The sequence below is a fragment of the Brachyhypopomus gauderio genome, unplaced genomic scaffold (genome assembly GCF_052324685.1).
Source record: "Brachyhypopomus gauderio isolate BG-103 unplaced genomic scaffold, BGAUD_0.2 sc225, whole genome shotgun sequence".
Classification (NCBI taxonomy): domain Eukaryota; kingdom Metazoa; phylum Chordata; class Actinopteri; order Gymnotiformes; family Hypopomidae; genus Brachyhypopomus; species Brachyhypopomus gauderio.
The window spans coordinates 134,688-144,234 of record NW_027507046.1 but is presented as its reverse complement, the minus strand read 5'-3'; the positions used below and the strand labels follow the sequence as shown (position 1 = coordinate 144,234).

Below are 9,547 nucleotides of genomic sequence, written 5' to 3'. Positions count from 1 at the left end.
AAGGACAGGTCCATGGAAAAATGAAACAGTAGCTGAAAATGTGATCTGGCTTGAAAAGATGTGTAAATTGCTCATGGAAAAGCACTGTGATTGGTGTTTACTTTTTGGCGACCTCTAAAGTTTAGCTGCGCAGGGTGCCAGTGGTGTAGTGGTATCATGCAAGATTCCCATTCTTGTGAACCGGGTTCGATTCCCGGCTGGCGCACAGACAAGGAATGTAGAGAGTACTTTTCTTTCTCCGAACGTCACGCTCTTATGCGCTGAGCTCTTGCCAACATGGTTATGTGGCAAAGAAGCATGGCTTCAGCATATATTTGAAAACTAGTCTATAGTCGAGAAGACCTTCAAAGTCTGCACTATGCAAAGCAAAAGTGGCCCAGTGGCCTAATGGATAAGGCATCAGCCTTCGGAGCTGAGGATTGTGGGTTCGAGTCCCATCTGGGTCATACATTGGAGACTAAAGAGTACATTCTCATTCTTTGGCTTGCCTGCAGACTTCCTCTGTCTTCTTTCTTTAGACCCTTTGTAAAGCTAAGTCTGCAAACAAGCTGAGTGTGAAAGCATACAACAATGAGCCATAGAGAAGAACCTTAGACGTCAACCCATGCAGAACAGTACAACATTGTTGACCTCTACATGGCATGTTTGTCTGAGAAGCGAAGAGGAATGAAAAGCATGATGTACTGTCTCACGTGGTTATTGAGCAAATCAAGGACAGGTCCATGGAAAAATGAAACAGTAGCTGAAAATGTGATCTGGCTTGAAAAGATGTGTAAATTGCTCATGGAAAAGCACTGTGATTGGTGTTTACTTTTTGGCGACCTCTAAAGAGTAGCTGCGCAGGGTGCCAGTGGTGTAGTGGTATCATGCAAGATTCCCATTCTTGTGAACCGGGTTCGATTCCCGGCTGGCGCACAGACAAGGAATGTAGAGAGTACTTTTCTTTCTCCGAACGTCACGCTCTTATGCGCTGAGCTCTTGCCAACATGGTTATGTGCAAAAGAAGCATGGCTTCAGCATATATTTGAAAACTAGTCTATAGTCGAGAAGACCTTCAAAGTCTGCACTATGCAAAGCAAAAGTGGCCCAGTGGCCTAATGGATAAGGCATCAGCCTTCGGAGCTGAGGATTGTGGGTTCGAGTCCCATCTGGGTCATACATTGGAGACTAAACAGTACATTCTCATTCTTTGGCTTGCCTGCAGACTTCCTCTATCTTCTTTCTTTAGACCCTTTGTAAAGGTAAGTCTGCAAACAAGCTGAGTGTGAAAGCATACAACAATGAGCCATAGAGAAGAACCTTAGACGTCAACCCATGCAGAACAGTACAACATTGTTGACCTCTACATGGCATGTTTGTCTGAGAAGCGAAGAGGAATGAAAAGCATGATGTACTGTCTCACGTGGTTATTGAGCAAATCAAGGACAGGTCCATGGAAAAATGAAACAGTAGCTGAAAATGTGATCTGGCTTGAAAAGATGTGTAAATTGCTCATGGAAAAGCACTGTGATTGGTGTTTACTTTTTGGCGACCTCTAAAGTTTAGCTGCGCAGGGTGCCAGTGGTGTAGTGGTATCATGCAAGATTCCCATTCTTGTGAACCGGGTTCGATTCCCGGCTGGCGCACAGACAAGGAATGTAGAGAGTACTTTTCTTTCTCCGAACGTCACGCTCTTATGCGCTGAGCTCTTGCCAACATGGTTATGTGGCAAAGAAGCATGGCTTCAGCATATATTTGAAAACTAGTCTATAGTCGAGAAGACCTTCAAAGTCTGCACTATGCAAAGCAAAAGTGGCCTAGTGGCCTAATGGATAAGGCATCAGCCTTCGGAGCTGAGGATTGTGGGTTCGAGTCCCATCTGGGTCATACATTGGAGACTAAAGAGTACATTCTCATTCTTTGGCTTGCCTGCAGACTTCCTCTATCTTCTTTCTTTAGACCCTTTGTAAAGGTAAGTCTGCAAACAAGCTCACTGTGAAAGCATACAACAATGAGCCATAGAGAAGAACCTTAGACGTCAACCCATGCAGAACAGTACAACATTGCTGACCTCTACATGGCATGTTTGTCTGAGAAGCGAAGAGGAATGAAAAGCATGATGTACTGTCTCACGTGGTTATTGAGCAAATCAAGGACAGGTCCATGGAAAAATGAAACAGTAGCTGAAAATGTGATCTGGCTTGAAAAGATGTGTAAATTGCTCATGGAAAAGCACTGTGATTGGTGTTTACTTTTTGGCGACCTCTAAAGAGTAGCTGCGCAGGGTGCCAGTGGTGTAGTGGTATCATGCAAGATTCCCATTCTTGTGAACCGGGTTCGGTTCCCGGCTGGCGCACAGACAAGGAATGTAGAGAGTTCTTTTCTTTCTCCGAACGTCACGCTCTTATGCGCTGAGCTCTTGCCAACATGGTTATGTGCAAAAGAAGCATGGCTTCAGCATATATTTGAAAACTAGTCTATAGTCGAGAAGACCTTCAAAGTCTGCACTATGCAAAGCAAAAGTGGCCCAGTGGCCTAATGGATAAGGCATCAGCCTTCGGAGCTGAGGATTGTGGGTTCGAGTCCCATCTGGGTCATACATTGGAGACTAAACAGTACATTCTCATTCTTTGGCTTGCCTGCAGACTTCCTCTATCTTCTTTCTTTAGACCCTTTGTAAAGGTAAGTCTGCAAACAAGCTAAGTGTGAAAGCATACAACAATGAGCCATAGAGAAGAACCTTAGACGTCAACCCATGCAGAACAGTACAACATTGTTGACCTCTACATGGCATGTTTGTCTGAGAAGCGAAGAGGAATGAAAAGCATGATGTACTGTCTCACGTGGTTATTGAGCAAATCAAGGACAGGTCCATGGAAAAATGAAACAGTAGCTGAAAATGTGATCTGGCTTGAAAAGATGTGTAAATTGCTCATGGAAAAGCACTGTGATTGGTGTTTACTTTTTGGCGACCTCTAAAGTTTAGCTGCGCAGGGTGCCAGTGGTGTAGTGGTATCATGCAAGATTCCCATTCTTGTGAACCGGGTTCGATTCCCGGCTGGCGCACAGACAAGGAATGTAGAGAGTACTTTTCTTTCTCCGAACGTCACGCTCTTATGCGCTGAGCTCTTGCCAACATGGTTATGTGGCAAAGAAGCATGGCTTCAGCATATATTTGAAAACTAGTCTATAGTCGAGAAGACCTTCAAAGTCTGCACTATGCAAAGCAAAAGTGGCCCAGTGGCCTAATGGATAAGGCTTCACCCTTCGGAGCTGAGGATTGTGGGTTCGAGTCCCATCTGGGTCATACATTGGAGACTAAACAGTACATTCTCATTCTTTAGCTTGCCTGCAGACTTCCTCTATCTTCTTTCTTTAGACCCTTTGTAAAGGTAAGTCTGCAAACAAGCTAAGTGTGAAAGCATACAACAATGAGCCATAGAGAAGAACCTTAGACGTCAACCCATGCAGAACAGTACAACATTGTTGACCTCTACATGGCATGTTTGTCTGAGAAGCGAAGAGGAATGAAAAGCATGATGTACTGTCTCACGTGGTTATTGAGCAAATCAAGGACAGGTCCATGGAAAAATGAAACAGTAGCTGAAAATGTGATCTGGCTTGAAAAGATGTGTAAATTGCTCATGGAAAAGCACTGTGATTGGTGTTTACTTTTTGGCGACCTCTAAAGTTTAGCTGCGCAGGGTGCCAGTGGTGTAGTGGTATCATGCAAGATTCCCATTCTTGTGAACCAGGTTCGATTCCCGGCTGGCGCACAGACAAGGAATGTAGAGAGTACTTTTCTTTCTCCGAACGTCACGCTCTTATGCGCTGAGCTCTTGCCAACATGGTTATGTGGCAAAGAAGCATGGCTTCAGCATATATTTGAAAACTAGTCTATAGTCGAGAAGACCTTCAAAGTCTGCACTATGCAAAGCAAAAGTGGCCCAGTGGCCTAATGGATAAGGCATCAGCCTTCGGAGCTGAGGATTGTGGGTTCGAGTCCCATCTGGGTCATACATTGGAGACTAAACAGTACATTCTCATTCTTTGGCTTGCCTGCAGACTTCCTCTATCTTCTTTCTTTAGACCCTTTGTAAAGGTAAGTCTGCAAACAAGCTGAGTGTGAAAGCATACAACAATGAGCCATAGAGAAGAACCTTAGACGTCAACCCATGCAGAACAGTACAACATTGTTGACCTCTACATGGCATGTTTGTCTGAGAAGCGAAGAGGAATGAAAAGCATGATGTACTGTCTCACGTGGTTATTGAGCAAATCAAGGACAGGTCCATGGAAAAATGAAACAGTAGCTGAAAATGTGATCTGGCTTGAAAAGATGTGTAAATTGCTCATGGAAAAGCACTGTGATTGGTGTTTACTTTTTGGCGACCTCTAAAGTTTAGCTGCGCAGGGTGCCAGTGGTGTAGTGGTATCATGCAAGATTCCCATTCTTGTGAACCGGGTTCGATTCCCGGCTGGCGCACAGACAAGGAATGTAGAGAGTACTTTTCTTTCTCCGAACGTCACGCTCTTATGCGCTGAGCTCTTGCCAACATGGTTATGTGGCAAAGAAGCATGGCTTCAGCATATATTTGAAAACTAGTCTATAGTCGAATAGACCTTCAAAGTCTGCACTATGCAAAGCAAAAGTGGCCCAGTGGCCTAATGGATAAGGCATCAGCCTTCGGAGCTGAGGATTGTGGGTTCGAGTCCCATCTGGGTCATACATTGGAGACTAAACAGTACATTCTCATTCTTTGGCTTGCCTGCAGACTTCCTCTATCTTCTTTCTTTAGACCCTTTGTAAAGGTAAGTCTGCAAACAAGCTAAGTGTGAAAGCATACAACAATGAGCCATAGAGAAGAACCTTAGACGTCAACCCATGCAGAACAGTACAACATTGTTGACCTCTACATGGCATGTTTGTCTGAGAAGCGAAGAGGAATGAAAAGCATGATGTACTGTCTCACGTGGTTATTGAGCAAATCAAGGACAGGTCCATGGAAAAATGAAACAGTAGCTGAAAATGTGATCTGGCTTGAAAAGATGTGTAAATTGTTCATGGAAAAGCACTGTGATTGGTGTTTACTTTTTGGCGACCTCTAAAGTTTAGCTGCGCAGGGTGCCAGTGGTGTAGTGGTATCATGCAAGATTCCCATTCTTGTGAACCAGGTTCGATTCCCGGCTGGCGCACAGACAAGGAATGTAGAGAGTACTTTTCTTTCTCCGAACGTCACGCTCTTATGCGCTGAGCTCTTGCCAACATGGTTATGTGGCAAAGAAGCATGGCTTCAGCATATATTTGAAAACTAGTCTATAGTCGAGAAGACCTTCAAAGTCTGCACTATGCAAAGCAAAAGTGGCCCAGTGGCCTAATGGATAAGGCATCAGCCTTCGGAGCTGAGGATTGTGGGTTCGAGTCCCATCTGGGTCATACATTGGAGACTAAACAGTACATTCTCATTCTTTGGCTTGCCTGCAGACTTCCTCTATCTTCTTTCTTTAGACCCTTTGTAAAGGTAAGTCTGCAAACAAGCTGACTGTGAAAGCATACAACAATGAGCCATAGAGAAGAACCTTAGACGTCAACCCATGCAGAACAGTACAACATTGTTGACCTCTACATGGCATGTTTGTCTGAGAAGCGAAGAGGAATGAAAAGCATGATGTACTGTCTCACGTGGTTATTGAGCAAATCAAGGACAGGTCCATGGAAAAATGAAACAGTAGCTGAAAATGTGATCTGGCTTGAAAAGATGTGTAAATTGCTCATGGAAAAGCACTGTGATTGGTGTTTACTTTTTGGCGACCTCTAAAGTTTAGCTGCACAGGGTGCCAGTGGTGTAGTGGTATCATGCAAGATTCCCATTCTTGTGAACCGGGTTCGATTCCCGGCTGGCGCACAGACAAGGAATGTAGAGAGTACTTTTCTTTCTCCGAACGTCACGCTCTTATGCGCTGAGCTCTTGCCAACATGGTTATGTGCAAAAGAAGCATGGCTTCAGCATATATTTGAAAACTAGTCTATAGTCGAGAAGACCTTCAAAGTCTGCACTATGCAAAGCAAAAGTGGCCCAGTGGTCTAATGGATAAGGCATCAGCCTTCGGAGCTGAGGATTGTGGGTTCGAGTCCCATCTGGGTCATACATTGGAGACTAAAGAGTACATTCTCATTCTTTGGCTTGCCTGCAGACTTCCTCTGTCTTCTTTCTTTAGACCCTTTGTAAAGGTAAGTCTGCAAACAAGCTGACTGTGAAAGCATACAACAATGAGCCATAGAGAAGAACCTTAGACGTCAACCCATGCAGAACAGTACAACATTGTTGTCCTCTACATGGCATGTTTGTCTGAGAAGCGAAGAGGAATGAAAAGCATGATGTACTGTCTCACGTGGTTATTGAGCAAATCAAGGACAGGTCCATGGAAAAATGAAACAGTAGCTGAAAATGTGATCTGGCTTGAAAAGATGTGTAAATTGCTCATGGAAAAGCACTGTGATTGGTGTTTACTTTTTGGCGACCTCTAAAGTTTAGCTGCGCAGGGTGCCAGTGGTGTAGTGGTATCATGCAAGATTCCCATTCTTGTGAACCGGGTTCGATTCCCGGCTGGCGCACAGACAAGGAATGTAGAGAGTACTTTTCTTTCTCCGAACGTCACGCTCTTATGCGCTGAGCTCTTGCCAACATGGTTATGTGGCAAAGAAGCATGGCTTCAGCATATATTTGAAAACTAGTCTATAGTCGAGAAGACCTTCAAAGTCTGCACTATGCAAAGCAAAAGTGGCCCAGTGGCCTAATGGATAAGGCATCAGCCTTCGGAGCTGAGGATTGTGGGTTCGAGTCCCATCTGGGTCATACATTGGAGACTAAAGAGTACATTCTCATTCTTTGGCTTGCCTGCAGACTTCCTCTGTCTTCTTTCTTTAGACCCTTTGTAAAGCTAAGTCTGCAAACAAGCTGAGTGTGAAAGCATACAACAATGAGCCATAGAGAAGAACCTTAGACGTCAACCCATGCAGAACAGTACAACATTGTTGACCTCTACATGGCATGTTTGTCTGAGAAGCGAAGAGGAATGAAAAGCATGATGTACTGTCTCACGTGGTTATTGAGCAAATCAAGGACAGGTCCATGGAAAAATGAAACAGTAGCTGAAAATGTGATCTGGCTTGAAAAGATGTGTAAATTGCTCATGGAAAAGCACTGTGATTGGTGTTTACTTTTTGGCGACCTCTAAAGAGTAGCTGCGCAGGGTGCCAGTGGTGTAGTGGTATCATGCAAGATTCCCATTCTTGTGAACCGGGTTCGATTCCCGGCTGGCGCACAGACAAGGAATGTAGAGAGTACTTTTCTTTCTCCGAACGTCACGCTCTTATGCGCTGAGCTCTTGCCAACATGGTTATGTGCAAAAGAAGCATGGCTTCAGCATATATTTGAAAACTAGTCTATAGTCGAGAAGACCTTCAAAGTCTGCACTATGCAAAGCAAAAGTGGCCCAGTGGCCTAATGGATAAGGCATCAGCCTTCGGAGCTGAGGATTGTGGGTTCGAGTCCCATCTGGGTCATACATTGGAGACTAAACAGTACATTCTCATTCTTTGGCTTGCCTGCAGACTTCCTCTATCTTCTTTCTTTAGACCCTTTGTAAAGGTAAGTCTGCAAACAAGCTGAGTGTGAAAGCATACAACAATGAGCCATAGAGAAGAACCTTAGACGTCAACCCATGCAGAACAGTACAACATTGTTGACCTCTACATGGCATGTTTGTCTGAGAAGCGAAGAGGAATGAAAAGCATGATGTACTGTCTCACGTGGTTATTGAGCAAATCAAGGACAGGTCCATGGAAAAATGAAACAGTAGCTGAAAATGTGATCTGGCTTGAAAAGATGTGTAAATTGCTCATGGAAAAGCACTGTGATTGGTGTTTACTTTTTGGCGACCTCTAAAGTTTAGCTGCGCAGGGTGCCAGTGGTGTAGTGGTATCATGCAAGATTCCCATTCTTGTGAACCGGGTTCGATTCCCGGCTGGCGCACAGACAAGGAATGTAGAGAGTACTTTTCTTTCTCCGAACGTCACGCTCTTATGCGCTGAGCTCTTGCCAACATGGTTATGTGGCAAAGAAGCATGGCTTCAGCATATATTTGAAAACTAGTCTATAGTCGAGAAGACCTTCAAAGTCTGCACTATGCAAAGCAAAAGTGGCCTAGTGGCCTAATGGATAAGGCATCAGCCTTCGGAGCTGAGGATTGTGGGTTCGAGTCCCATCTGGGTCATACATTGGAGACTAAAGAGTACATTCTCATTCTTTGGCTTGCCTGCAGACTTCCTCTATCTTCTTTCTTTAGACCCTTTGTAAAGGTAAGTCTGCAAACAAGCTCACTGTGAAAGCATACAACAATGAGCCATAGAGAAGAACCTTAGACGTCAACCCATGCAGAACAGTACAACATTGCTGACCTCTACATGGCATGTTTGTCTGAGAAGCGAAGAGGAATGAAAAGCATGATGTACTGTCTCACGTGGTTATTGAGCAAATCAAGGACAGGTCCATGGAAAAATGAAACAGTAGCTGAAAATGTGATCTGGCTTGAAAAGATGTGTAAATTGCTCATGGAAAAGCACTGTGATTGGTGTTTACTTTTTGGCGACCTCTAAAGTTTAGCTGCGCAGGGTGCCTGTGGTGTAGTGGTATCATGCAAGATTCCCATTCTTGTGAACCAGGTTCGATTCCCGGCTGGCGCACAGACAAGGAATGTAGAGAGTTCTTTTCTTTCTCCGAACGTCACACTCTTATGCGCTGAGCTCTTGCCAACATGGTTATGTGCAAAAGAAGCATGGATTCAGCATATATTTGAAAACTAGTCTATAGTCGAGAAGACCTTCAAAGTCTGCACTATGCAAAGCAAAAGTGGCCTAGTGGCCTAATGGATAAGGCATCAGCCTTCGGAGCTGAGGATTGTGGGTTCGAGTCCCATCTGGGTCATACATTGGAGACTAAAGAGTACATTCTCATTCTTTGGCTTGCCTGCAGACTTCCTCTATCTTCTTTCTTTAGACCCTTTGTAAAGGTAAGTCTGCAAACAAGCTGACTGTGAAAGCATACAACAATGAGCCATAGAGAAGAACCTTAGACGTCAACCCATGCAGAACAGTACAACATTGCTGACCTCTACATGGCATGTTTGTCTGAGAAGCGAAGAGGAATGAAAAGCATGATGTACTGTCTCACGTGGTTATTGAGCAAATCAAGTACAGGTCCATGGAAAAATGAAACAGTAGCTGAAAATGTGATCTGGCTTGAAAAGATGTGTAAATTGCTCATGGAAAAGCACTGTGATTGGTGTTTACTTTTTGGCGACCTCTAAAGTTTAGCTGCGCAGGGTGCCAGTGGTGTAGTGGTATCATGCAAGATTCCCATTCTTGTGAACCGGGTTCGATTCCCGGCTGGCGCACAGACAAGGAATGTAGAGAGTACTTTTCTTTCTCCGAACGTCACGCTCTTATGCGCTGAGCTCTTGCCAACATGGTTATGTGGCAAAGAAGCATGGCTTCAGCATATATTTG

At 44.4% G+C, this 9,547-nt stretch overlaps 27 non-coding genes across 27 annotated transcripts; all 27 read left to right on the top strand.

Moving 5' to 3' along the window:
* Nucleotides 1-134: 134 nt before the first annotated feature.
* Nucleotides 135-205, top strand: trnag-ccc (transfer RNA glycine (anticodon CCC)). The gene has a single exon. It is a non-coding gene; the product is annotated as a tRNA-Gly (tRNA).
* A 168-nt stretch (nt 206-373) lies between these two features.
* Nucleotides 374-446, top strand: trnar-ucg (transfer RNA arginine (anticodon UCG)). The gene has a single exon. It is a non-coding gene; the product is annotated as a tRNA-Arg (tRNA).
* Nucleotides 447-844: 398 nt separating this feature from the next.
* trnag-ccc (transfer RNA glycine (anticodon CCC)) lies at nt 845-915 on the top strand. Its single transcript has one exon. It is a non-coding gene; the product is annotated as a tRNA-Gly (tRNA).
* Nucleotides 916-1,083: 168 nt separating this feature from the next.
* On the top strand, nt 1,084-1,156 carry trnar-ucg (transfer RNA arginine (anticodon UCG)). The gene has a single exon. It is a non-coding gene; the product is annotated as a tRNA-Arg (tRNA).
* Nucleotides 1,157-1,554: 398 nt separating this feature from the next.
* Nucleotides 1,555-1,625, top strand: trnag-ccc (transfer RNA glycine (anticodon CCC)). Its single transcript has one exon. It is a non-coding gene; the product is annotated as a tRNA-Gly (tRNA).
* A 168-nt stretch (nt 1,626-1,793) lies between these two features.
* trnar-ucg (transfer RNA arginine (anticodon UCG)) lies at nt 1,794-1,866 on the top strand. Its single transcript has one exon. It is a non-coding gene; the product is annotated as a tRNA-Arg (tRNA).
* A 398-nt stretch (nt 1,867-2,264) lies between these two features.
* On the top strand, nt 2,265-2,335 carry trnag-ccc (transfer RNA glycine (anticodon CCC)). The gene has a single exon. It is a non-coding gene; the product is annotated as a tRNA-Gly (tRNA).
* A 168-nt stretch (nt 2,336-2,503) lies between these two features.
* trnar-ucg (transfer RNA arginine (anticodon UCG)) lies at nt 2,504-2,576 on the top strand. Its single transcript has one exon. It is a non-coding gene; the product is annotated as a tRNA-Arg (tRNA).
* A 398-nt stretch (nt 2,577-2,974) lies between these two features.
* On the top strand, nt 2,975-3,045 carry trnag-ccc (transfer RNA glycine (anticodon CCC)). Its single transcript has one exon. It is a non-coding gene; the product is annotated as a tRNA-Gly (tRNA).
* Nucleotides 3,046-3,213: 168 nt separating this feature from the next.
* Nucleotides 3,214-3,286, top strand: trnar-ucg (transfer RNA arginine (anticodon UCG)). The gene has a single exon. It is a non-coding gene; the product is annotated as a tRNA-Arg (tRNA).
* Nucleotides 3,287-3,684: 398 nt separating this feature from the next.
* trnag-ccc (transfer RNA glycine (anticodon CCC)) lies at nt 3,685-3,755 on the top strand. Its single transcript has one exon. It is a non-coding gene; the product is annotated as a tRNA-Gly (tRNA).
* Nucleotides 3,756-3,923: 168 nt separating this feature from the next.
* trnar-ucg (transfer RNA arginine (anticodon UCG)) lies at nt 3,924-3,996 on the top strand. Its single transcript has one exon. It is a non-coding gene; the product is annotated as a tRNA-Arg (tRNA).
* A 398-nt stretch (nt 3,997-4,394) lies between these two features.
* On the top strand, nt 4,395-4,465 carry trnag-ccc (transfer RNA glycine (anticodon CCC)). Its single transcript has one exon. It is a non-coding gene; the product is annotated as a tRNA-Gly (tRNA).
* Nucleotides 4,466-4,633: 168 nt separating this feature from the next.
* trnar-ucg (transfer RNA arginine (anticodon UCG)) lies at nt 4,634-4,706 on the top strand. The gene has a single exon. It is a non-coding gene; the product is annotated as a tRNA-Arg (tRNA).
* Nucleotides 4,707-5,104: 398 nt separating this feature from the next.
* trnag-ccc (transfer RNA glycine (anticodon CCC)) lies at nt 5,105-5,175 on the top strand. The gene has a single exon. It is a non-coding gene; the product is annotated as a tRNA-Gly (tRNA).
* Nucleotides 5,176-5,343: 168 nt separating this feature from the next.
* Nucleotides 5,344-5,416, top strand: trnar-ucg (transfer RNA arginine (anticodon UCG)). Its single transcript has one exon. It is a non-coding gene; the product is annotated as a tRNA-Arg (tRNA).
* A 398-nt stretch (nt 5,417-5,814) lies between these two features.
* Nucleotides 5,815-5,885, top strand: trnag-ccc (transfer RNA glycine (anticodon CCC)). Its single transcript has one exon. It is a non-coding gene; the product is annotated as a tRNA-Gly (tRNA).
* Nucleotides 5,886-6,053: 168 nt separating this feature from the next.
* On the top strand, nt 6,054-6,126 carry trnar-ucg (transfer RNA arginine (anticodon UCG)). Its single transcript has one exon. It is a non-coding gene; the product is annotated as a tRNA-Arg (tRNA).
* Nucleotides 6,127-6,524: 398 nt separating this feature from the next.
* trnag-ccc (transfer RNA glycine (anticodon CCC)) lies at nt 6,525-6,595 on the top strand. The gene has a single exon. It is a non-coding gene; the product is annotated as a tRNA-Gly (tRNA).
* A 168-nt stretch (nt 6,596-6,763) lies between these two features.
* On the top strand, nt 6,764-6,836 carry trnar-ucg (transfer RNA arginine (anticodon UCG)). The gene has a single exon. It is a non-coding gene; the product is annotated as a tRNA-Arg (tRNA).
* Nucleotides 6,837-7,234: 398 nt separating this feature from the next.
* trnag-ccc (transfer RNA glycine (anticodon CCC)) lies at nt 7,235-7,305 on the top strand. The gene has a single exon. It is a non-coding gene; the product is annotated as a tRNA-Gly (tRNA).
* Nucleotides 7,306-7,473: 168 nt separating this feature from the next.
* On the top strand, nt 7,474-7,546 carry trnar-ucg (transfer RNA arginine (anticodon UCG)). The gene has a single exon. It is a non-coding gene; the product is annotated as a tRNA-Arg (tRNA).
* A 398-nt stretch (nt 7,547-7,944) lies between these two features.
* Nucleotides 7,945-8,015, top strand: trnag-ccc (transfer RNA glycine (anticodon CCC)). The gene has a single exon. It is a non-coding gene; the product is annotated as a tRNA-Gly (tRNA).
* A 168-nt stretch (nt 8,016-8,183) lies between these two features.
* trnar-ucg (transfer RNA arginine (anticodon UCG)) lies at nt 8,184-8,256 on the top strand. The gene has a single exon. It is a non-coding gene; the product is annotated as a tRNA-Arg (tRNA).
* Nucleotides 8,257-8,654: 398 nt separating this feature from the next.
* Nucleotides 8,655-8,725, top strand: trnag-ccc (transfer RNA glycine (anticodon CCC)). The gene has a single exon. It is a non-coding gene; the product is annotated as a tRNA-Gly (tRNA).
* A 168-nt stretch (nt 8,726-8,893) lies between these two features.
* On the top strand, nt 8,894-8,966 carry trnar-ucg (transfer RNA arginine (anticodon UCG)). Its single transcript has one exon. It is a non-coding gene; the product is annotated as a tRNA-Arg (tRNA).
* Nucleotides 8,967-9,364: 398 nt separating this feature from the next.
* trnag-ccc (transfer RNA glycine (anticodon CCC)) lies at nt 9,365-9,435 on the top strand. The gene has a single exon. It is a non-coding gene; the product is annotated as a tRNA-Gly (tRNA).
* Nucleotides 9,436-9,547: the final 112 nt, after the last annotated feature.